Source organism: Oncorhynchus clarkii, chromosome 5, assembly GCF_045791955.1.
Source record: "Oncorhynchus clarkii lewisi isolate Uvic-CL-2024 chromosome 5, UVic_Ocla_1.0, whole genome shotgun sequence".
Lineage (NCBI taxonomy): Eukaryota > Metazoa > Chordata > Actinopteri > Salmoniformes > Salmonidae > Oncorhynchus > Oncorhynchus clarkii.
The window spans coordinates 57,736,066-57,764,042 of NC_092151.1; the positions used below are offsets into that span (position 1 = coordinate 57,736,066).

Consider the following 27,977-nt stretch of genomic DNA (forward strand, 5'->3'; position numbering starts at 1 on the left):
GCACATGGGGTGGCAGCGTCATGTTGTGGGGGTGCTTTGCTGCAGGAGGGACTGGTGCACTTCACAAAATAGATGGCATCATGAGGAAGGACAATTATGTGGATATATTGAAGCAACATCTCAAGACATCAGTCAAGAAGTTAAAGCTTGGTCGCAGATGGGTCTTCCAAATGGACAATGACTCCAAGCATACTTCCAAAATCACTTATGAGAACAAAGTCAAGATTTTGGAGTGGACATCACAAAGCCCTGACCTCAATCCCATAGAAAATGTGTGGGTAGAACTGAAAAAGTGTGTGCAAGCAAGGAAGCCAACAAACCTGGCGCACTTACACCAGCTCTGTCAGGAGGAATGGGCCAAAATTCACCCAACTTATTGTGGAAAGCTTGTGGAAGGCTACTCTGAACGTTTGACCCAAGTTAAACAATTTAATGGCAATGCTACCAAGTGCTAATTGAGTGTATGTAAACTTCTGACCCCCTGGGAATGTGATGAAAGAAATAAAAGCTGAAATCAATCATTCTCTCTACTATTATTCTGACATTTCACATTCTTAAATAAAGTGGTGATCCTAACCTAAAACAGGGAATTTTTACTAGCATTAATTGTCAGGAATTGTGAAAAACTGAGTTTAAATGTATTTGGCTAAGGTGTATGTAAACTTCCGACTTCAACTGTACATATCGTATTACTTATATCCCACCGTGTCACAGTTGAACAGATTTGATCTCCTTCTGATTTTATTACATTTCCATTTTTATTTGTTTATTTTTTACAAATACATTTTGTGATTTGAAAAGCAAAAAGCCACTAGGAAGGTGAGCTGCACCGTATCTTTCATGAATACTGTGTACAACATCCAAGTTATTTTTACCCTATTATTGAAATGGATTCTTTTCCTACCCACTATAACAGCTTTATACTTCACACTCAAAGCTTTATTTTTATTGACAACCGAATGTTAATATTTGCGTTTATGTATGTTGTATCTTGAAATATGTATTTATTGAAATGTTTATTCATTTAGTTTTAATTTCTTTTTTTAAATTGTTTCATATTCATTGTGTTTTGAGTTCGATACCAACATTGCTCTGTTGTGTTCATGTTGTACATACTGCACTGATGTAATTTATTCATTTTTAACCTACATACTGTATTTATGAAGCTACTCTGTTAACTTAAGGAGTAAAAATCCTCCCCATATTTGCTCATAAGCTCTAACGAGTGCCAGTTGCTAAGACCGCTTGCTAGATAGAATTAGCTGCGGCATCTCACAATATAGCATAGGGTCTGCAGGTCTTTTTATCACTTACATGGGCCAGAAATTGTTGGGTTTTGTCTTGTGCCAACTCTGTTGTTTTTAAGTTTGTCATAATTAATGGGAAACATGCACAACAGATCCTTGCATTTAGCAGCTGATAAGGTGAAGCAAATGTGACAATGAAAACACTGTAAAGGCAAATTCCCAAAACAAGATGGCCATATTTTTCCTTTGCGTGTTGAAAATGGATATCCAGATTGAATGCCTCCTGAAAATCTGAAGGATACAAACTCCTCAGAAACCTATTGAACTTGTCACTGTGAGATCACCTGATTTTGCCTTACATATTGAGTGTTATACTGTTTAAGTCTTAACTAATGTGACAATGTATTTTCTTAACTTCTCGTAAGATTTTCTTGTACTTGAGAGGACTTTTAACTCCTAGTCAGTGACCATATTTGTTATGTAGTGTAAAGTTTGACAAATCACTGTACTGTATTTTTTTACTGGTACACTTTCTAGCCAAATTCTTGATGATTTTGTAAAAAAGAAAATCAAACGCTGGATTCAAATTTGTGATGGAGAGTGCAAATATGGGTAGGGTTTCTGCTTCTTTAAAGGGAAACTGACGACAATGCACAATCATGTTCTGCTCCTTAACCCAGATTTTGGTAGAAAATTGTATGAAACAATTACAATATTACTTATGTATTATATTTGGTTATTCCCTCCAGATTAGGGCTGGTAGAAAACAAGCTGAACATTCAGTTTTATGCACCCAGTGAAATGAGTCCCAAAAGACATGTAGAACGTCACAAAAGTGGTTAAAATTGACGAAGAGATTTTGTCCATACACCAATTTGTAGAGCTGAAATGCTTCTTGCTTTTTATTTTACTCTTATCTTTCCCTCCGATTCATATTCAAACATTTTTGTTTTGAAAACTAATAGAGTGGTTGGAAGTAAGTCACTAGATTGGAAGTTGGTTAAATTGGACGCTCTATGGGCTGAGATCGTTTTCATACTCAAGGCGTCGTGTCAACTGTTTATTTGTTTGAAGAACACTATCCAACTTATTTTTCAGTTCACCTTTGAAATGTTGATAGCTGTGTGGGATCATGTTTCTATTGTACAATGTAATGTATTGTGTGTGTGTGTGTGTGTGTGTGTGTGTGTGTGTGTGTGTGTGTGTGTGTGTGTGTACAGAAAACATAAATATGTTAATTTAATTTACCAATGTGGGAAGAGGCATATTGCCCCAAATATAATGTAAATATAACAAAAAAAGGAATTAAGTAAAAAGGAAACAGTTGGTTTACTTCATACCTCAAAGAAATATTGTTCTTGCAGACACGATTTTAAGGGTTCATGTTCATTTTATTCTTCATTGCCTGTTGACTTGTTTATTAATCAGACTGTTTGGCTTTAATAAGATTTGTGATTCCTATGCAAATCAGAATAAAACATCTGACCATTGCATTAGAATAGGAAATAGATATAGATGATACTGTGTGTGTGTGTGTGTGTGAGAGATATATATCTCACACAAAAAACTTCACTTTGGGCCAAACTGCAATACGCATGTATGATACTTACAGTGCCATTCAGATTATCTGCAAACAAATGCTTGTTCATTTTTCCTTGTCAAGACAATTTTTTTGTACATCCTGTACTGTACATAGGCTATAGCTGAAACAAATCGACTGCATGACAAAAATGAAAGAGAACCTCAGAAAAAGGCCTTAATTTGCTAAGCAGGATGATTTAAATCATGCTCTACAATGTAAAACAGTGACACGCCCAGTCAAAAAGGATGTATGTCAATTGTTCCTAATGATTCACTTAAACAATTTACTTTTCAGAGGACTGTGTTACCTCTATTTCTGCATAATGCTAGCTCATTGCTGAAATAAGAATGTATTTGTGTAACATAGTCTTGGAATGTGTCTGTTTCACTGATTGACATGAACCAAAAGCATTTTCATTGAGTCAATTTTCTCACCATCTACTTCTTATTCAGTTGAATTGGCTGTTACTTGCTTTAGCGTCTAGTTCTTCATTGTAGCACCTCACTGTGTGTGAGTCAAATTGTCAGTTGTTCCTATAATGCAAACCTATTGAAAATCCCGTTTTCATAACACATCAGATGCCAATTGATCTGTAGATTGTCTGAAGATTTCAGACCTCGAAGTTGTCTAACGTTGAGATGAATCTTCTTTTTTTTTTTAAGCGGGCTCATGAGTTTGTGAGAACTTCCGTCAAAGTCGGAATTGACTTTGAATTTCCTGATCCAGAAAGAGTTATAGCCTAATCAAAAACAATGGCAACAAATCCTCCAAGTCTAACCGGCTTCCTTGCAGGTAACTCAACTCATATCCTGAACTTGTAAATTCACATCCTTGTCACGCTCTCCAGAAGGATCACATCAACATGATATGTGTGGATAAAAGCCCAATAGTTGATGTGATTATAGCATGTATGCTGTAATTAGTTTGATGCACTGATACACTTCCTGTCATCAAATGACAGCCCCAATTACTGGGCTTCAAGTGTAAACTGAAAGCCAAAGACTGCAACCATGATGGAATAAGAGAGTGCGCATTGTTTCCATTCATTTAAGACTGAATCATACCCTGAATATCTGGATCTACAGAACATAAGGCCAGGGGCATGGACTCATTTTGACGTAAGACCACTTTTGAAATATAGAAACTTCTGTTGACTTTGGAGTGAACTGACACTTTAATGATCTGGCAAGAGTCATAACAGTTTCACGAGCTACTTAAAAATGTCACTTATACAGCTGCGATCAAATATATTGGCACCCTTGAACGATTCCATTTATTCTCATCAGCTGAAATTGAAGAAAACTGTTGGCGTTAACAAGTGTTTTTGATTTAAAGCTGCACAGGACCAAGAAACAAAACATCCAAACTGAAATTAAGATTTATTTACGTACTAAATTATTTAAAATTGAAATGAGTTTGTTTGGAGGAAAGTGATTCTTGTTACGGTTGTAATGTATCTCCACCTGTGGTAAGTTCCAGTTGCCTCAGGGTAAAAAAGAAATAACATTCAACCAGTTTTTTTTAAAGAGAACAGAACCTTCTGCTCCATTGTAAACTGCAAGGGTGCCAATATATTAGACTGCAACTGTACTCCGTATTGGCAGTAAGACTTGACTTGACGGGCGAGAGCTTACTGTCAGTTGCATGGCATGACTGATGTTATAAGTGGTCCCTATTGTTGATGCTGGTTTATTGCAAATGATTCAACATTATCTTGTTGACTTCAGCAATATGAACTATGGCTAGTTAGCTAACCTAAATTGAGGCATGTGCCATCATGACTGCCGAATCAAGTCTAAACTGATAACTGCATAAGACATATTTTAAGTAAGGTTTATGACACGTTTTTATGTTGTATGTGTTCTTATTCTGTTGAATTTTTCACTTTTATTTGTGGCCAACTGCCTTGTGAATGTGAACAGTGACTGTTCTGTCAATGCTGACTGTTGTACCCTAGAAATAATATCTTTTTTTTTTAAAGCCTGTAACAATGTGGAAGCGTATTCCTTATTTTGTAATGCGAAACCAGAAAGGGCTTATTCCATTGCAGCTTGTTTTCCAATCATGTTAAAAAAGGAATAGCACTCAATGTATATTTATTTGTCAATAGATATACCATACTGCTCTGCATATGCATGGGGAAATGGCAATCAAATACGGTGATGTGGACTCCTGTTTTGACAGTAATTATTACAATACACTGACTGAAGTGAGCATGAAAGGAATTCAGCCTTGTGGGAATTGGTGAGCAGTATCTTGATTCTCACTAAGCTTACTGTCACTGCAGTACCTGTCCCCATGCATTCTCTCAACTAAAGGTGAATGAAAGGGATAATTATATTTTCTGTCCCATAATTTGAAATGGATTCATATGAATCTACATAATTTCCTCCTGTAGAACCGTGCAGTTGAAGTTGGGTACCCTAAAATGCCACTTTTGGCAAGTATTTCCAATTCATAATGTAAAGAAAATCTCTCTTATAGGGAATTCCCTGGTCAGCTTTAAGTGGGTATCACATATTTTAACTATTGTCCTGTAAATCATATTCTGAGATGTATAGTAATTATTTGTTTCTATGTGAAACTCCTTTTATGTGACCCCTTTGTAAGATAAACTGAATGTGGGAGGCATTTCTTCTCTGTACATGGTCTCGATTTTGCAGAATATATAAATGAAAAATGTCATTTCACCAAGGTTTACTAAGTGTGGACATGCATGACGTTTGAACTATTCTATATTTTGTTGTCCTTGTTATGTTGTTTATATTTTGTAATCTGTATTTCTGTATGTGTTTTTAAAAGATCATTTTGAATACCTGTTTTGTGATTTTCAGTCCCAAACTTTTGATCAGTACTCAAAGCAGTTTCTCATGACTTCAGTTTCTGTCTAGTCAGTAGTGAGGAGAAAGTGTAAACCAGTTTTGACCTAAAGGTAAGTCCTATATATTCAGTATATGCTAAAGCAAAATAACAGTTGTGTGGTTCAACATTTTATTAATTGATCACATGCAATCTAATGCATAGCCCCCCCTCAAAAAAAGTTAGTCCGCTCACAATGTAATACACATTTTCTGTCCACACCCTGATTATTCAAAACGCACACAACTATCCTCACATTTCTATATTGTTGACAGAGTAGTAGTAGACATAAAGAAAAGTCCCCTGAGAACTGGAATTATTGGGGAGCAAATGTCACCGGAAAATGTTGTCATTGCTGGTGGTGACCAATATGGCAGCCTCCATTTTGCTGAGTCACATCTCACAGGGTCCTTCTAAAAAAAAAAAATCAATAGGGGCCCAATTCCGACCCGAGTTAAGCGTGCTTAAATGGAACGTAGTAATTCCATTTTTATGCACTTTTCTCTATGCTTATTCTGACCTTGAACTTAAGCATGAGAATAGCATGCTGTTCACCTGCTATTTGTTTTGGGTGGAGATCAAATAAATGATGGTGTGTCAACAGACGCTGTATTCTGACCTTGACTTAATTCCCTAATAATTCTTCCACCTTTACATATTCATTATTTCCTCATAAGGTCTAGCGAACCTACCGGTTTCAAGTGGAAAAAGCATTACTTTATTTTTCCCAATAGAAATAACACCATTCTCCATGCACTGTCATTTACAACTTGATAAGCGCTAGTTAAATGTGTAATCTGTCTGGATAAGGAAACTATAAATATAAATGACACTTGTTTAAGATATATTTTACCTTCCAATTGCTGGAGACATGTGAAACCAGTCATATATGGCTTCAAATTGAAGCATATCAACTTTCTCAAAGTAAAGTTTATGAAAGGCCGTGCTATTATGCAGAATTTAAATTGCACAGCCTTTTAACTCATAGCTGGGCACTCGGATGTCTTAATTATAGGCTACCACGACTTTCTGTTTCCTATTTCTATCATGTTAAATATTAGCCACTATCAGTATTGACCGTCAGTAGGCTTAATAACACACATATTTAACTGCCAGTTTACTGTTAGTTCCCTTCAGTTGGTATAGCATACATTATCATTCCATTTAATTACATCGTTTTGTTTACCTGCATTTGCTTCCTCTGTAAACGCTGTCATGGCCATGTGGTTGTTGCTGAGGATCATTAGTAACAGTTAGGCTAATTAAATCGTTATGGAGCGGAGTGCAGACCACGCATTAACAGTTTGAAGCCTACGCATGGCGCAATACTCGGCTGTCATCACACAGTACCATGGCTAGTGCAGGCAACAGACGAGGGTATAGTCTACTATTGTACACTATTCTCCCTATTATAATTCAATGTACACTAATCTTCCAACATTACCATGGGTTAAATAGCAATGTGGCAATTTTCTGAATGAATCAAACCACTCTTCTTTTCCGCGTAAAAGCTCTCCAAACCTGTTTTTTATGATTTCATAAATACTTTCCTAACCCTAAATAATCTACAAGATCAGAGTATTTTTTGAATCTACCAAATGGTGCTGAAACAGAGAATGATATGCATATATTTAGATGGCTTTCTTTCATTGATCACTAATATTCAATATATTCTATTGAGTCTGTCAACAAAATACTAACTAAAAGTTACACTATATTTAAAGAGATGGCTTAAGATAAATGCACTGAAAACTCTATTGAATGACAAGGGAAGCATGCCTGCAAAGTCCTTTACGTACCTTCATAAGGTAAGTCTGAATACTAACTACTGAGAAGTGTGTAGGAAAGGCGTGCATAAGAAAGGCATAATTTCTTAATTCCAAATCGGGCCCTATATAGCCTTTAATCAAAAGTAGTGCACTATATAGGAGATAGGGTGCCATTACAGACACAACCATGCACTGTTCAGCTGGGAGCCATGCGTTCCAGAATGTGGGGGTGTAGATGGAATGTCCTCCCAGTCTTCGTTTGGGCAGAGTTGTGTGCATGCTGTATTAGAACTGTAGCTGAATGGGTTGGACTTGGTATGAGTCAAAGTCCTCGAGGGTTGTATCTAAAGGGAGAGGGAGAGATGATAAGTCGATATGGAATCCTTGCATGGCAAGTCTACAATACAATACCAATCATCCAACGGACCAATATAATTAAGACTCAGACTTCTCTCTCTAAAGCCTCAAACTAGTCGTATGTGTACCGAGTGGTCATTTAAATGCAGTCTACTGTATATACTGTATGCCTTCAGAAAGTATTCATACCCCTTGACTTATTCCACATTTTGTTTTTCAAAATGGATTAGATTTTTTTTTCTCAGCATATTTAGTGAAAATGAAATACAGAAATATCTCACTTAAATATTTACACCCTGTTGATATGACACTACAAATTGAGTTCAGTTGCATCTAATTTCCATACACCATCGCTGATGTCACTACAACTTGATTGGAGTCCACCCATGGCCAATTCAAGTGTTTGGACATGATTTAGAGAGAAACACACTTGTCTATATAAAAAGGTCCCACAGTTTACAGTGCATGTCAGAGCAGAAACTATAACATGAAATCCAAGGAACTGTCCGCAGATCTCCAAGATGAGGCATATACTGTATCTGGAGAAGGGTATGAAACTATTTAAAAGATTTCTAAAGCACAGTGGTCTCCATATGGAACTACCCAGACTGCCAAGAGCTGGCCATCTGACCAAACTCAGCAACTGGGCAAGAAGGACCTTGGTCAGGTAGGTGAACAAGAACCCAATGACTACTCTGACAGAACTACAGAGTTCCTTGGCTGAAATGGGAGAACCTGCCAGAAGGGAGCCAATCTGAACTTCATGGGAGAGTGGCCAGATGGAAGCCACACATGACAGCATGCCTGGATCTTGCACAAAGGCACATGAAAGAGATCATCATTCAAAAGATTCTGTGGTCTGATGAGACACATTTCTTTGGCCTGAATGCAAAGTGCCATGTCTGGAGAACCAGGCAAAGCTCATAACCCATCTAACACCATCCCTACCGTGAAGCATGGTGGTGGCAGCATCATGCTATGGGGATGCCTTTCAACGGCAGGGACTGGGAGATTGGTAAGGATTGACGGAACAGTGAGTGGAGCGAAATACAGGCAAATCCTTAATGAGAACCCACTTCAGAGAGCGGATGCTCCTCAGAGGAGGACCATCCTCCTCACAGAATTTCATAAAAATAGTGAAACAAAGACACTAAATTAATTCACGTCACCAAATAATTGATTAAAACACATTGTTTTGCAATGAAGGTCTACAGCACTCTAGGGTAGCATCATGGTGTAGCCGGAAGACAGGTAATGTCCATCCTCCTCTGGGTACATTGACTTCAATACAAAACCTAGGTGGTTCTCACCCCCTTCCATAGACTTACACCATAATTATGTCAACTTCCAGAGGACGTCCTCTAGCTCTTATGGAATGAACTGACATGTTGTCCACCCAATCAAAGGATCAGCGAATAAATCTATACTGAAAAAATATATAAATGCAACATGCAACAATTTCAACGATTTTACTGAGTTACAGGTCATATAGGCAAAACAGTCCATTTAAATAAATGCATTAGGCTCTAATTTATGGATTTAACATGTATGGGCAGGGGCGCAGCCATGGGTGGGCCTGGGAGGGCATATACCAAACCACCTGGGAGACAGGCCCACTCACTGGGGAGTCAGACCCAGCCAATCAGAATGAGTTTTTCCCCACAAAAGTATTTTTTTCATTCAGACAGAAATACTCATCAGCTGTCCAGGTGGCTGATCTCAGACGAGTCCGCAGGTGAAGAAGCCGGGAATGGAGGTCCTGGGCTGACGTGGTTACACGGGCTCTGTGGTTGTGAGGCCTGTTGGGCATACTGCCTAATTCTCTAAAACTAACATTCAATTAACATTCAATTCTCTGGCAACAGCTCTAGTGGACATTCCTGCAGTCATATAGAGTGGCCTTTTATTGTCCCCAGCACAAGGTGCACCTGTGTAATGATCATGCTGTTTAATCAGCTTCTTGATATGCCACACTTGTCAGGTAGACGGATTATCTTGGCAAAAGAAAAATGCTCACTAACGGATGGAAAGAGAAATTGAGAAATAAGCTTTTTGTTCATATGGAAAATTTCTAGGATCTTTTATTTCAGTTCATGGGACAAACACTACATGTTGCATTTATATTTTTGTTCAGTATAGTACTGAAAACGTAAACTACAGCTAGCTAGCAAAAATGAAAGAGAAGCGAGAGCGAGAAGTAGCTATCTTTCTGCCTTCGGTTGCAACACTCACTACCAAGTTAAAAACTGCCTCTGGAAGCAACGTCTGCCAAAGAACTGTTCGTCGGGAGCTTTATGAAATAGGTTTCCATGGCCGAGCAGCCGCACACAAGCCTAAGAACACCATAAGCAATGCCAAGCGTCGGCTGGAGTAGTGTACAGCTCGCCGCCATTGGATTCTGATGCAAGGAAAATGCGTTCTCTGGAGTGATGAATCACGCTTCACCATCTGGCAGTCCGGCGGATGAATCTGGTAAAACGCTACCTGCCCCAATGCATATTGCCAGCTGTAAAGTTTGATGGAGGAATAGTGGTCTGGGGCTGTTTTTCATGGTTTGGGCCCCTTAGTTCCAGTGAAGGGAAATCTTAACGCTACATTGTATTCGATTCTGAGCTTTCAACTTTGTTGTGACAGTTTGGGGAAGGTCCTTTCCTGTTTCAGCATGCCCCCTTGTGCAAAGTGACGTCCATACAGAAATGGTTTGTCGAGATTGGTGTGGAAGACAGCTGATGTGTTGTGAAGGCAAAAAGTGAGAGGTGGAGAGCGCAATCAAAGGGGTCAACTGTGTTTGCGTGATCAGGGGTGTATTCATTCCGCCGATTCTTAAATGGCAAGAAACGGGGATAAACATCAGTGGTGTAAAGTACCACTTAAGTCGTTTTTTGGGGTATCTGTACTTCACTTTACTATTTATATTTTTGACAACTTTTACTTTTACTTCACTACATTCCTAAAGAAAATTGCACTTTTTACTCCATACATTTTCCCCGACACCCAAAAGTACTTGTTACATTTTGAATGCTCAACAGGGCAGGAAAATGGTCCAATTCATTCACTTATCAAGAGAACATTCATGGTCATCCCTACTGCTTCTGATCTGGCAGACTCATTAAACACAAATGCTGTGTTTGTAAATTATGTTGGAGTGTTGGAGTGTGCCCCTGGCTATCCGTAAATAAAAAAGGAAAGGAAATTGTGCTGTCTGGTTTGCTTAAAATAAGGAATCTTTTATTATTTATACTTTTACTGTTGAAACTTAAGTACATTTTAGCAATTCTATTTACTTTAGATACTTAAGTATATTTAAAACCAAATACATTTAGATTTTTACCTAAGTAGTCATTTACTGGGTGACTTTCACTTTTACTTGAGTCATTTCCTATTAAGGTATCTTTACTTTTACTCAAGTATGACAATTGAGTACTTTTTACACCACTGATAACCATACCTGAATTTGTCCAATAGAAACTATCGTTTGCATCTTTTGGACTAATGATTACACCCTAGATCAGCTAGATGCAGGCAAGATTGTGCGAGGCAGTATTGAAGTTGTCAATGTCTGTCACCTTGATTACTCAAATTTCTCTCCACCTGTGCACCTACAGTGGGGCAAAAAAGTATTTAGTCAGCCACCAATTGTGCAAGTTCTCCCACTTAAAAAGATGAGAGACCTGTAAAAGACAAAATGAGAAGAACAAAATCCAGAAAATCACATTGTAGGATTTTTTATGAATTTATTTGCAAATTATGGTGGAAAATAAGTATTTGGTCACCTACAAACAAGCAAGATTTCTGGCTCTCACAGACCTGTAACTTCTTCTTTAAGAGGCTCCTCTGTCCCCCACTCGTTACCTGTATTAATGGCACCTGTTTGAACTTGTTATCAGTATAAATGACACCTGTTGTTACGGATACAGTTATCCTGTGTGTGTGTGTATCCTGTGTGTGTGTTTCTTTTCTCTCCTTCTCCCCTCACAGGTGAAAATCATCACTCCCCAATCAGTCAACAATCAATCATCAATCAGAAGACACATCTCCTCCTGTTTCCTACCCTATCACAGTTCCTTCCCCATGGTTTAAAAACCCCATCATTTGTTTGCTCTAGAGCTCAATCTCTCTGTAAATGCCATGTATGTAGATCGCTCTGTTTCACTCTCTCTTTGTGTCTTAACCTCTCCTTTTGTTTGAGCACCTCCATAGCACTTTGTCATCACCTGTGAGTATTGTTTTTGGTTATGGTGTTTGTATTTGATTGCTGGTGGGAAAAGGGGAAACCAAGACAAGTCGCCCATGGGCATACACTACCTGTAGGTGAACTTTGTTAAATACACTAGTTAGAACTGGGCGGACCACCCACTGTATTTTTGGTTAGTTAGCTGTTAAAGTAGGCTAGTCTAGCTTAGGGGTGTTTTTGCATATTTATTGTTTCTTTCCTTGGGTCCAGCTCAGCCCCTTTTCCTGCTCCCCCCATTACCGTGTTTATAAATAAACCTTGAGTTTGATGGTAGATTTCAGTTGTCCTGGTTATTTCGTTCACACTCTTACTTTGTCACTAATTTACATGAGTTATGCTACGGGTCTCATTACCATCCCCCCTAGACTGTCGGGCCAAAAGGGATTCGTAACACCTGTCTACAACCTCAAACAGTCACACTCCAAACTCCACTATGGCCAAGACCAAAGAGCTGTCAAAGGACACCAGAAACAAAACTGTAGACCTGCACCAGGCTGGGAAGACTGAATCTGCAATAGGTAAGCAGCTTGGTTTGAAGAAATCAACTGTGGGAGCAATTATTAGGAAATGGAAGACATACAAGACCACTGATAATCTCCCTCGATCTGGGGCTCCACGCAAGATCTCACCCCGTGGGGTCAAAATGATCACAAGAACGGTGAGCAAAAATCACAGAACCACACGGGGGGACCTAGTGAATGACCTGCAGAGAGCTGGGACCAAAGTAACAAAGCTTACCATCAGTAACACACTACGTGTCCAGGGACTCAAATCCTGCAGCGCCAGACGTGTCCCCTTGCTTAAGCCAGTACATGTCCAGGCCCGTCTGAGGTTTGCTAGAGAGCATTTGGATGATAAATTCATTAAATCCTACAATGTGATTTTTCTGGATTTTTTTTCCCCTCATTTTGTCTGTCATAGTTGAAGTGTACCTATGATGAAAATTACAGGCCTCATCTTTTTAAGTGGGAGAACTTGCACAATTGGTGGCTGACAATACTTTTTTGCCCCACTGTATGTTGTAAACTTGAATTCATAGGCCAGGTTCTAGAAACCTCATGATGGGTATAGGGAAAATCTGAGTATCATGTAGTAACCTACACCTATCGATGTTCTATTGAGCTGGGCGAATGGAATATGAATGACAGTCATCCAATATGCTGTAATAGAAATAAGGCCATGCTCATGGGAAAAAAATAATCATCCTCCCTCATCTTAAATGACGCCGACGGTCACAGTGCAAACAAGCTTTGACTGTGACGACGATTTACAAGCATATAGCCAAAGCACCGCTGGAATGGCTTCAGAACAAGAATGTGAATGCCCTTGAGTGGCGCAGCCAAAGCCCAGACTTGAATCCCATTGAAAATATGTGGAAAGAATTGAAGGTTGCTGTTCACCGCCGCTCTCCACGCCGCCAAACGTCCTTCTACAAAGTATTGACTCAGGGGTGTGAATACTTATGTAAATGAAATATTTCTGTATTTCATTTTCAATTAAAAAAAAGACATCTACAAACAATTTCACTTTGTCATTATGGGATATTGTGTGTAGATAGGGGAGGGGAAAAAATATATTTAATCCATTATGAATTCAGGCTGTAACACAGCAATATGTGGAATAAGTCAATGGGGTATGAGTACTTTCCGAAGGCACTGTAAATGCAGCCACAGTGTCACTTAATGACAATGAGAATGGATAGAAGCAGGCACAAAACAAGTAAATGTAGATCCTCTTTTGCCAGAGAGCAGTATCATCCATTTCTCAATACAGGAATTCTATTATCAGGATGCTGCAATGCAATACTTCTCTAATTGATTCCCTAAGGTCCCCATCCTCCTCTACTTCCTGCTTGTGAGAAGGGTATTCTAATAAGGGGGGTGGGGTTGTCATTAGTGTGCTGCTCACCATTGCAGCGATAGCGTAGGTTAGCCCAGATTATGTTCTCCTGGGAGAAGCAGAAGACACCCAGTCTGCCTCCTCTCATGGTGGTGTCTATGATGATACCTGTGTCTGCCACTATCTGAGGACCCTCAAAGAAACGCACTCTGAACATGACACACACATGCATAGAGCGAGACCAGTTAGGAATACCAAAATATGACAAAGGTTGCGTTTACACAGGAAGTTCAATTCTGATCTTTTAACCAATCAAATAAGATCTTTTGCCAATCATTTTGCCAAAGATCAGAATTAGGCTGCCTGTGTTAATGCAGCCAAAATAAGACCATCTCCAACCCGAATAGTTGTGTCACGACTGGATGATGTAACCTATTGTGGTAAAGAATACAATATGGTTAGTATGATGTATGTATGATGATGTATGATGATAAGAGAACATGCACAATAGTAATTTCATGTTGTTCAAGTTCAACAGTATGTGGTCGCATATGTCAGTCCAATCAGTTGCACACATAATGCCACAAATTGTAATTTAAAGGTCCAATGCAGCCGTTTTTACCTCAATAGCAAATAATTTCTGGGTAACAATGAAATACCTTACTGTGATTGTTTCCTGTTAAAATAGTTTAAAAATGAACAAAAATGGCTTCTTAGCAAGGAGCAATTTCTCAAACAAGAATTTAGCTAGGACTGTCTGGGAGTGGTTTGAGTGGGGAGGGGAAAACTGGACATTTGCTGTTATTGGCAGAGAGGTTTGGAACTCTCTTATTGGTCTATTCATTAATTTACCGCATGGTGATGGCACCATGGAAGGTCAAAACTCCCTCCCACTAAAACAGGCAAAAGTTTCAGGCTGTCTTTTCAAAAAGCTTTTACATTAAAATTGTATTATTTAAATTTTCACAGTTTCATTCCAACCTCATAGTGTGGAACTATATATAAAATATAGGAAATCACATTTTTGACTGCACTGGGCCTTTAATGTATTATGAAAGGAGAAGGTCACGCCATCGTTGGCAAACTGCACCAAAAGCCATCAGACGCCTACGAGGTGTGTCTGATAGCAGCGCACTACCTGATGTAGCCATCTTGGGGCCTGTGTTGCAAGAACCAGCGGTAGGAAGTCTTGTCCTTCCAGCCCACGTTGCGGACGTCTTTCCACAGCAGCTTCACCTGGTCACTGGTGTCGCCAGTGTGCCACAGGGAGTTGCGTAGATTCTCCCCTGGTCCCGTGTTGGACTTCACAGCCTAGTCAACAACACAATTGCACAGGCAGCACTTTTACAGAACTGTAGATCTCTTCCAATGTATCAATCTGGGCAGGTGTATTTATATTTCAACTCAAAATGTATCTATTTTCCGTTGAGCTGTTTTTAGTCCAGGGGTAAACTTAATATTAGGTAACTGGCCCTATGAGTATTACTTAGAAAGGGCTAGTTGTGTGTAGGTCAGTCTATTAATAGAGTAGTGGCATGTTTGCATGAATTTGAACAGATGCGTATAGGATCTTAATTTGATCACCCTGTAGTTGGAGGAATTCAAGGTTTAAAAAGGCTTCTAGAGTTTGCAATTTCCATTTAACATTTTAGACTTGATTTGCCCTAACAAAAAATGTAAAGTCATACAAAAATGACCATTAATTCTAATAAAAAATGAATAAATATTTTCTGGGTAACAATTAAGTACCTTACTGTGGTTGTTTTAAATTAAAACGTCAAAAATAAGGAAAAAAAATGCTTCTTAACAAAGAGCAATTTCTCAATCAAAGAATTTTGCTAGGACTGTCTGGGAGTGATTTGAGTGGGGAGGGGAAAACTGAAAATTTGCTATAATTGTAATAGAAAAAACAGAAAAATATGATATATTAAAACGTTGTGTTTATTGTACGTCTGATTAAATCACCGTAGGAGCATATCAGAATTGCGGATGTTCCATCCCAATTATGTTGAACCAACGTGGAATAGACGTTGAATTGACGTCTGTGCCCAGTGTTTTTTTTTCTTCCATGAATTATAATCCACACAATAACTCCCATTTCCAGTTGCTGCAGGATTATTTTCCTGCCGTGAGAACACAAGTGACTTTTACGACATGACTAGATAATAGTCATATAAGATGTGCATATAGGATTTTCTGTACCTTCAGTTGGATCCCTGGTTCTGCCACAGCTCTGAATGGATTGGCTTGCCAATAGATTTGCTCAACCTGTTTCCACATCACCACGTAGAAGGAGGAAGAGTCCTGGTAGCCGAAGATGAACCCTGCATAGTCGTCGTCCGTTACGGTATTCACATGGAAAGTCCCTTCGAAGTCAACACCGTTGAAAGCTGTGTAACCTTGAAGGAATGGCGTGAGTTTGGGTTAGGACGCATTTGAGAACGTCATGTACAACTCGGTTTATTGAATGAAATCCGACTTGAGACAGCGTGATTGTTGCTCTTACCAACAGCCAGTCCAGGGTCACTGTTCATAGTTTGGACGATCTCTCTTCCCTGTGGAAGATTATAGAACTTAAGCAGTTAACATGTCTCTTCCCACTGGTGACACATTGGATGAATCAACGTTGTTTCCACCTCATTTCAACGAAATTACGTCGAACCAACGTGGAATAGACGTTGAACTGACATCTATTCCCAGTAGGTTGGCACTGATTTGTATCTACTGTAACACCCTTGGACTTATTGTATAAGATTTAATGCGTGCATCAATACAGATTTGATGACCCTTTTATTGCTGATCATTTTCCTGCATGGCAGGAAATGCAAACTTGAAGTCTATTTGAGTTTTAAAAAGGCTTCTAACATTTAGAATTTCCACTCAGAAATTTCAGACTTGATTTGACCTAACAAAAATGTATCAACCCCTACAAAAATTGCTACAGGATTGTTATCCTATTATAACAAACTGGCTGAAACTATGATCCAACATCTGCATACACATACCTGATCGAGCACCACCCAGTTAGGGTCTATCTGTGCGTCTCCCTCTGGGTCCAGCACCACTGTCTGGTAGGCCCTGAAGTCTGTGAGAGTGACCTCGGCGTTCTCCGGGCACACATCGATGCTGTCGATGATGGTGTCGTTGTCAAAGTCGTTCTCACACACATTCCCAACACCATCACCTGTAACAAGGAGATTGACGCAATATGTGACTTTTAAGTCACTGGACAATATTACTGTCAACATTACACGGATATATTGGAGAACTTTGTGGAAACTAGACTGAAAAAGTGCTGAACTCACCGTCAGAGTCCTCCTGCAGAGGGTTGGGAATGAGGCGACAGTTGTCCGGTCCCGGGGGCAGAAGGTCAGGAATACCATCATCATCATCGTCATCGTCACACTCGTCCCCCAGGCCGTCCTTGTCCGTGTCCAGCTGGGAGCTGTTGATGACTGCAGGGCAGTTGTCCTGAGAGTCCTGGTGACCGTCACCATCACTGAGAACAGTAGAGAAAAACACAAGGAGACCATTTTACAGTTCTCCCCACTGTTGTGGGATTCTGAAAGTTGATGTGTCAAACCAAAGTCATTACATAACATATAAAATAAGTCATGGTTTACTAATAGATTGGAACGCCACGCACAGGTCGACACTGGTTAAAGGCAGGGAGGTAACAAGAGCACTAGTAACACCGCTATACCTGTCCTTATTGGTGTCACAAGGGTCTCCGATCAAATCGTTGTCCATATCCAACTGTATCAAACACAAAAAATATCACTCGAACATCGAGATAGTTTGTCATTCTGGTAGAACATGCAGTAATGACTAGGATTAATACAAGTACAGCTAAACATGGAAATCAGAAACCAGACCTGGTCAGGGTTTTGAACATAGGGGCAACTGTCACAAGCATCTCCGACTTTGTCCCCATCTCGATCCTTCTGGTTAGCATTGGGAACCCTTTTGCAGTTGTCCAGATTATTGGGGATTCCTAGAAGGAGGTAACAGTAGTTGACATGTCAATTGACATGAATGACCGCAATGGCAGAATTAGGCTTGTCACGGTCAAAACCTCGACATGCATACTTACTGTCGCCATCAATGTCTTCGTCACATTCGTCACCCAATCTATCAACATCAGTGTCTTTCTGGTCGTTGTTTTTGATCATACGGCAGTTGTCACAGGCGTCTCCAAAGTCATCTTCGTCCACATTTCTTTGGTTGACATTTGGTACCAGCACACAGTTGTCCTACCAAAGAGGCATCAGAGCCTGTCTTTACACTAAGATACAAAATCAGTGTAAAGACCTGTCGTAAACATGACACAGCAAAAAATCAGTTGCTGGAGAAAGAGATCAGTAACCTGTGTATTTAGGATTCGCCATCTGCATCCTCATCACAGGCATCTCCTTTGCCATCCTTGTCTACATCCTCTTGGCCCGAGTTGGGTACTGTTAGACAGTTATCCTAAAAGTATGTATATAAAGCACATGACAATGACTTAGTTTTTCCACTTTATTTTCCCTTTGAGTTCCAAAATGGTATAGTCGTGGACTTCCATAGCCTTTTCAAGGACATTCAAGTTTATTACCTTGGCACAGTTCCTCTCGGTGCATTCCAGTTTCTCATCAGGGAAGCCATCAATGTCAATGTCAGAGCTGCAGAAGTAGCCATTGCCAGCCCATCCCACCCCACACTGTGAATCAGGATCAAGTCAAAGTTATGGACTGTACTGTATTGAATATGGAATGTCAATTTGCATTCAATTCCATTTCAGCTACAGCAGTTGAATCAATAACGAGCTATCTGTATCCAAAAGAATGCTATAGACAACATGTATAAGGAGTAGTATACATTTAGGCTGTATTCAAATTCATATTGATCCATTGCAACAGAATTGTATCGCATTACCTGACACTCTATTTTCCCATCTCGTTGGACAATGCACTCTCCGCTGGCATGGCAGGGGTTGAGCTGGCCATTACCACACGCTCTCTCAGGCTTACAGCCCTTGCTCTGATCCCCCACATAGCCTGCCTTACAGGAGCCACACTTAAACGAGCCCTGACAACAACACGCACAACCACAGCAGAAACTTAGTTCCCCCCCTCAAAACCTCAGAGAGGAAAGACCTCTGGATTTCCTAATGAGATATATATTTGAGTGGCATTGACTTTTAATGATACTTACAGGTGTGTTCACACAGTTGGAATTTTCCATACAACCTCCATTCTTGAGTCCTTCGCACTCATTGATGTCCTTACAGACCTGGGTAGAATTCAAATACAAAAGAAAGCCCTAATGCATAAATCTTCCATCTTTAAGCAAAACCTTGCATGTTGCCAGCGAGACTTTCCATGCCCTAATGCATAAATCTTCCATCTTCAAGCAAAACCTTGCATGTTGCCAAGCATGCCCTAATGCATAAATCTTCCATCTTCAAGCAAAACCTTGCATGTTGCCAGCGAGACTTTCCATGCCCTAATGCATAAATCTTCCATCTTCAAGCAAAACCTTGCATGTTGCCAGCGAGTCTTTCCATGTAATTTCAGCAAGCCATGATACAAACTATCTCAGATTGTTCTGAAATTCTTTCTGTAGTTACAAACAGATAAGATTTTATCTCAGAAATGTTGCTTAATTGAGTGCATCCAAATTAGCCATTTTAATTTATAAGATTCTGTGTCCAATAATGTCCAATAAATATAGTTCCCAACATCCGATTTGGACCAAACTTTTTCCTAACAGTAAGTTAGACATTAGGAATCCCAAAAAAATGGTCAACAGTCAATCACTGACCCTCTACACTCCATACCAAGTCCACCCCAACAACCAGTACACAGTATCAGTTCTCTGTTTGACAAGTAGTATTAAACTGTGCATTGCTTCTCCATACTATGTAATGTATTCCCTGTGAATCTGGTCATGTTTTTTTTCCCCCTGTTCAGAGAAATTAGTAATGTGAAAGTATCAGGTTTTACTACTGCACTGAACAAAAATATAAACGTGACATGTAAGGTGTGTGTCCCATGTTTCATGGGCTGAAATATAAGATCCCAGAAATGTTCCATACGCACAAATAGGTTATTTCTCTCAAATGTTGTGCACAAATGTATTTAAATCCCTGTTAGTGAGCATTTCTCCTTTGCCAAGAGAATCCATCCACCTGACAGGTGCTGCATATCAAGAAGATAATTAAACAGCATGATCATTACACAGGTGCATCTTGTGCTGGGGACAGTAAAAGGCCACTCTAAAATGTGCAGTTTTGTCACGCAACACAATGCCACAGATGTCTCAAGTTTTGAGGGAGCGTGCAATTGGCAAGCTGACTGCAGGTCAGAGCTGTAGCCAGAGAATTGAATGTTCATTTCTCTTCCATAAGTCACCTCCAATGTCGTTTTAGAGAATTTGGTGGTATGTCCAACCGGCCTCACAACCGCAGAGCCCGTATAACCACGCCAGCCCAGGAAATCAAAATCTGGATTCTTCACTTGCGGGATCATCTGAGACCAGCCACACGGACAGCTGATGAAACTGTGAATTTCTGCTCAGACTGTCTGAAACTGCCTCAGGGAATCTGACCTGCGTGCTCTTCACGGATTAATCCCAGTTTCAACTGTACTGGGCAGATGGCGTTGTGTGGGTGAGCGGTTTGCTGATGTCAACGTTGTGAATAGAGTGCCCCACAGTGGAGGTGGGGTTATGGTATGGGCAGGCATAAGCTATGGACAACGAACACAATAGCATTTTATCGATGGCAATTTGAATGTACAGAGATACCGTGACGAGATCCTGAGGCTCATTGTCGTGCCATTCATCCGCCGCCATCACCTAATGTTTCAGCATGATAATGCACAGCTCAATGTCGCAAGGATCTGTACACAATACCCGGAAGCTGAAAATGTCCCAGTTTTTCCATGGCCTGCATAGTCACCAGACATGTCACCGATTGAGCATGTTTGAGATTCTCAGGATCGACGTGTACGACAGCGTGTTCCAGTTCCCACCAATATCCAGCAACTTCGCACAGCCATTGAAGAGGAGTGGGACAACATTCCACAGGCCACAATCAACAGCCTGATCAAGACCATTGGTTACATCAGTTCCATGTTATGGTCTCTAATGAACTTCAATAGTAAATCTCCAAAACACACACTTTATAGTGTATTGCAGTTGTAATGGTATTGGATTGCTTTGGGTTCAATGTTGAATGTCACTAATCACAAATCACATGTAGAAATGTTTCCTGATCATTTTCAAAAACAGGCTGCCATGCAATTCAGTATTTTATTAGGGTTGTCACAACATTTTAATCCCTAGCCAAGTTCTCCATTATACAGTAGTTTTGGGCTTGTAGGAAAAGTCTTCATATGAGAATTGCATAGGAATAGCCCTCTCAAAGAGCTGCCATTTGTTGGACTATTCAAGGAGAGTTGGGTTGAGGACTGACTTGAATTGTGAGGATGACCACACACTTTTCGTAAAGAGACAAATCTATTGGTTTTCTACCCAAAGTTGCAAAGGAAATGTTTTGATCTATTTAATAAACACAAGAGACTGAATGTGGTGGTAGAGCAGGAACAGAGGCATCTAGTGGTCAAGACCTGGTACTTTCACACTACTTTATGGTAAAAAATGCAAGTGACTTCATTGAAAAAAACATCACCAGATTCACAGCGAAAACATTTACATAGTATGGAGAAGCAGAACTCCAAGTCACAGCTTCATACTACTTGTTAAAAATAGAGAACTGATACTGTATACTGGTTGTTGAGGTGGGATTGGTGTGGGGGGGATGTTGAGTACTATTTTTATTAAATTTGTATTAAATATCTGAATCCTATAAATCCAAATGGCCAATTTGGGTGCAATCAATTAGCTTAATTTCGCAGAGATAACATTATATTTCAAGAAAATGTATGTTTCAGGAATGCTAATTGTATCTGTTACTAATTACCGAAACGATTTCAGAACAATCTGAGATGGCGGGTGTCAAAATCCTCTTTCTTGTGTTTTTTGAGGTGGAAAGGCCCCAAAGCCAAGCTCATAAGCTTCAAAATTGCTACCTGTTTGTTGTTAGTGGCGTAGGAGAGGCCTATTCCCTGCACCCGGGGGCCGGTGTAGCCAGTGGGACAGGGGCCACAGCGGAACCCTGGAGAGGTGTTGATGCAGCGCACACCCATGTGGCAGGGCTTCAAGACACACTACACACACAGGAGGAGAGCGGAGAGAGGGCAGTAATGTACATGTTCAATATTTGAATTGGAATTTGCTATTTGCTATTGAGATAATCTAACAGTTGATTTAAAGAGTGACTGCCTTTTAAAAGCAACAAATCCATTTGAAAATGGCCTATGTGGCAGCAATATGAGCCAGAAACAGTTATTCTAGTGTCAATATTGACTACACAGTGTAAATAGGATAATTTGGTCATAAAGTCAGTCTCCTCTAAAACTGAGTTTTAGGAACATCCGTGCATCACAACGGATAAATTAAGGTTGTGTTTTCATTTTACAGTGTCCATTTCCCCACTAACATGGGGTGAACAGCTGCAGTGATTGCTGTTAATCCAATAGCATAGACAGTGAGACAGACCTTCCCAGCAGCTCCGACTTTGTTTACATAAGAAAACGTGTTTTTTTAGCTTGAGAAATACTGCACCAAACACCTTAGTTAGATGTAAAATTGCACAACTGAAACATCCTCTGCAAAAACATCAAGATTAATTCAAGATTTCTTGAGTTATCTTGCAATTATTCTGGGGGTTTTGAGGAAGTTAAATAGGCTTCCGCATTTACAGTGTGTCATGAGGGACAAACATCGTTAACCAAACGTGGAATCGTCAGGAAACACACCGGCAAGACTGAAATCTAGGTTTTCAAATGAGCAACAGGAAAGCACACATGCCAATCCGGGTGTTCAGAGGCTCTTTAAAAACCTAACAATATACACAATAGTAACACGTACTGTGTAAATGATCGTATTTCAGTTTAGACCCACTACAGCAGAGTTTCCCCAGTGGCAGTGCGGGTGTTTTTATTTGGCCCCCCAAGTTTATTTGGCCCCCCTGAGCAAAAACAAATAATTATGTTCATTGTTGGACATAAAACACTGTAAAAACATCAGGAAATCAACTCAAAGTTATTCTAATTTTGGAACTCTGTTCCCGAAGTAATCCCACTCATAATAGAAAGATGTGATTTGCAGGAATACAAATGTCAGCAAGGTGTGAAATGATTATGATTTAGTCAAATATTATATCTGTTTGGGCTTATGTTCCTGCCCCCCATCCATCCACTCAAGAAGAAAACAGCTCGCGGCTGAATCTAGTTCAGGGTTTCCCAATGTCAGTCCATGGGGTGCACGTTTTGGTTTTTGCCCTAGCCAAACACTAGCACTTGACTCCTGAGTGGCGCAGTGGTCTAAGACACTGCATCTCAGTGCAAGAGGCATCAATGCAGTACCTGGTTTGAATCCTGCTGTCATTGTAAGTAAGAATTTGTTCTTAACTGACTTGCCTAGTTAAATAAAAAATGTAAAAAAATACACAGCTGATTCAAATAATAAACTAATCATCAAGCTTTGAATTTGAATCAGCTGTTTAGTGTTAGGGCAAAAACCAAAACGTGCATCCCGAGGACCGAGTTTGGGAAACACTGATAAAGTTGATGATCCCTGCACTACAGAATACTACATGACATTTTTGGGATCCTGTCCTACCTCATCCACATGTGTGCAGTGGGTACCATTAACCTCCATGCCCTCAGGGCAGGGGCCACACTTGATGCCCCCGGCGGTCTCAATGCACGTTACTCCTATGTGGCAGGGGTTAGGGTCACAGGAGGTGCGAGGGGGACCTTGCATGCCTAGGTGGGAGAGGATGATACACCAACCATCAACCAAGTAGACCTGGAGCACTCTCCTGTAAGATGTCTCCATCTACTGCAGGTTATGAAACATGGCATTTTTCTATTTGTTTACATTTCCATTACAGATTCATTTACCATTAAATATTCATACGTTTATGTATGCACTGTACATATTTTTTAAAGGTACATGAGAGCACAATGGTATGATTAATGTACCATATTTACATACAATTGAGATAGCAATCATGCTGTTGATATTGATATATGTGTAATGTACAGTGCCTTCAGAAAGCACTCTACCCCTTGACTTTTTCCACTTTTTTCCAGCCTGATTTTAAAATGGATGACATTTAGTTTTAGTCTACACACAATACCCCATAATGTCAAAGTGGAATGATGTTTTTTGAATGTTTTACAAATTAATTAAAAATGAAAAGCTCAAATGTCTTGAGTCAATGAGTATTCAACCCCTTTGCTATGGAAAGGCTAAATAAGCTCAGGAGTAGAAATGTGCTTAACATGTCACGTAATTAGTTGCATGGACTCACTCTGTTTGCTTAACATGATTTTTTTTTATGACGACCTCATCTCTGTACCCCACACATACAATTATCTGTAAGGACCCTCAGTCAAGCAGTGAATTTCAAACAAAGATTCAACCACAAAGACCAGGGACATTTTCCAAAGCTTTGTAAAGAAGGGCACCTATTGGTGGATGGGTAAAAAAAAAAAGCAGACATTGAAAATCCCTTTAAGCATGGTGAAGTCATTAATTACACATTGGATTGATGCATCAATACACAGAGTCATTACAAGGATACAGGAGTCCTTCCTAACTCACATGCCATAGAGAAAGGAAACAAATCAGGGATTTCGCCATGAGGCCAATGGTGACTTTAAAATAGTTACAGAGTTAAATGGCTGGGATAGGAGAAAACTGAGGAGGGATGAACAACATTGTAGTTACTCAACAATACTAAACTAATTGACATAGTGAAAAGAAGGAAGCTTGTACAGAATAATATTCCAAAACATGCACCCTGTCCTGGATACAAGTGGTTTGTTTGGGGCAAATCCAATACAACACATTACTGAGTACAACTCTCCATATTTTCAAGCATAATGGTGGCTGCATCATGCTTGTAATGGTTAAGGACTGGGGAATTTTCAGGATAAAAAATAAACGGAATGGAGCTAAGTACAGGCAAAATTCTAGAGGAAAACCTGGTTCAGTCTGCTTTCCACCAGACACTGGGAGACCAGACACACCTTTCAACAGGACGAAAATCTAAAACACAAGGTCAAATCTCCACTAGTTGCTTACCAAGAAGACAGCGAGTGTTCCTGAGTGGCCAAGTTACAGTTTAGACTTAACTCTACTTGAAAATCTATGGCAAGATCTGAAAATGGTTGTCTAGCAATGATCAACAACCAATTTGACAGAGCTTGAAGAATTTTGAAAAGAATAATAAACTAATGTTGCACAATCTAGGTATGGAAAGCTCTTAGAGACTTACCCAGATAGACTCACCACTGTAATTGCTGCCAAAGGTGCTTCTACAAAGTATTGATTCAGGGGTGTGAATAGTTACGTGAATTTGATATTTCTTTATTTAATTTTTAATAAATGTGCAAAAATGTCTAAAGACATGTTTATGATGGGTGAGAAAAAAAACATCAAAGCAAAGGGTGGCTACTTTGAAGAATCTAAAATCTAAAATATATTTAGATTTGTTTAGCACTATTTTGGTTACTACATGATTTCATATGTGTTATTTCGTAGTGTTGATGTCTTCACTATTATTCTACAAAGAAGAAAAAAGTTTTTAAAAAATAAAGAAAAACCCTTGAAGGAGTAGGTGTGTCCAAACTTTTGACTGGTACTGTAATTATATATTAAATATGTACATATTCATGTATGTACTGTTTTAAAAATACAGTAACTTTATTTTGTGCCTCAAAGAGCGCCAGCCTGATTAACAGATACACCACAATGTTTACTGACATTCAACTGGAATATATATTTCTGCAGGCTACTCACCACAGGCTTTACACTTTATCACTGTGTTCTTCAGGAAAACAATCTCTTGGATCTGCATGGAGGTACAAATACACTATTAGTTCACGTTATACTGTATGGGACCATTTACATCCTCAATGAAAGTTGCCCTATATGTCCAAACAGTGACTTTACCTGTTGCTTCAGCAGTTCTTTAATCTCAGCCAAGGCTTGATTCGTTCCCTTGATCTGATTAATAATTTCCCCATCTGAGTTTGAAAAAACATTTCACAGCGCTTTATTAGCGATGGATGTGCACACACAGCTATGTTTGTTTCATACATTAGCAATGGACAGATCATCTTTGAAAACATACTCCCACATGTATTCCTATTCCAGCACATTCTGTTTCAACCAAAGTCAAAATAACTCAAAGTCAGTAGACAGAATAGCAATTTCAGGTAAATGGGGTGTTATCATCATAGGTTGCCAAGATAAACTGAAACTAATGTCAACCTCATGTTGAAACTGAACGTCAGGCAGGTCACACAGCTCCTGCTCGTACCTCATTACTCTTCCTGTGACATTGTCTTGGATGCACATCTGTGGCTGACGCAAGTCATCAGTATGCAATGTGTTGGGGATGCACTATGCAGATGTCCCTTTATAAAACAACATCATCCACTGCCCATTCATCATCTTTACTACCTGCACTACTATCCCCTTGCCACAGGAGCTGGCATTCCAAGACAATCCCTGGGCCTGAATCACATGCATACAGAAATACAGAGACTAAGATGTTGTGGGTTTTGTGCCAAATCGTTTTTCATACCTCTGCAATACCAATTTTCTAAAATATGGGATGATAAAGAATTTATTGAAATTAAATGTTTTATTTTTCACACTCATTGCAACGTGAAAGGTGTAGAACAGGAGCTTGAAAATAACAGAGCAGCCACAGCCTGTGGTTTGGTTTAACAGTGGTTGGCAAGAATCATGGCAACTTGAATCACTTTAAGTCTTAATTTATGGACTCCTGTGGAAGTTAGATTTACAGGCCCTGGGGTCTGGGCCTTTCCAAGGAAGAGGTGTCCCAGATGAATAGGATGCTGGGATAGCCTGGCATGTGGGGCCTGTTGTGGTGCTCCAACGGGAACCTACTAGATGTATTAATTGACCTGATGTACTAAACTCCCCAGGGAGCTGTATTGTGTCAAAGTCTCCTGAGCATGGAGGAGAGGAAGTGTGGTCTTCCCATTAGGAGCTGCAATCTTTTCTGAATGAATTCCAAGCAAACATGCTTCAAAGATACTGGCAAGAAAACACTACCAATGACACTATCAGGGTGATTTAGTTGCATTGCCTGACCGACAAGTCACTCAACAGCATAAGCTGCCAATTTGTTTTTCAAAGTGTGAAAATGAATCAACCCGTTGGCCATGTAGAGGATAGGACTTACGAATTCAGTTTTGCAAATTGATGATGAATTCATTTATTGTGTTCTATTTCAGGAATATGCTAAATCAAAGTAGTTACATTGAATCGGGATGATTGCAAATAAACTTTCCATTTTAGACTAATATGATCTGACGTGCCATTGACCAGACATTTATGTGACATTTATCACAGGTATAAAATAGCAGACTTCCAAAAAAGTGTTCTCACGCCTCTGAAGTTGGTAGCACAAATGAATTAATAAGCATTAAGAAAGAATTTAATATTTAATTCATTGTAAACATTTAGATGCATTTATAAGCATTATAAAACATTACAATTCGTATGCATTTATAACATTTATAATCATTTATAAAGCATTTATTAGAATTTATAAATTACTTATACATGACACTGTTATCATGGTGTTACCAGACCCACTTGAAATAACTTTGGAATCTCTGCAAACATTTTTGACATGCTATGAAGTTTTTGTTTTTGTTCACTTAAGATACTAAAATATTGATAGACATACCTCTCTGACCAGCTACTAGGTCACTGCTCACACTCAGCGAAATCACCAACACCAGAATCCGCAGCATGCTCTCATTTGCCCTTCGACGTCTCTACAGCGAAAGACAGGTAAGTGTATATGAAGTCCGGTGCCACTGTGTAAAGTCTCGTGCGGTTCGACCAAGTCCTTTATCCAAATTCTGCCCTTTGTCTTCAAGAAGAATCAGGGAGGGCTCCTGTAGCAGGGTTAAGACAGTCTGAGAGAGAGT

The 27,977-nt window shown here is 39.6% G+C and overlaps 1 pseudogene; it reads right to left on the reverse strand.

Annotated features, from left to right (window-relative positions):
- Nucleotides 1-5,806: 5,806 nt before the first annotated feature.
- On the reverse strand, nucleotides 5,807-27,977 carry LOC139409073 (thrombospondin-4-like; annotated as a pseudogene).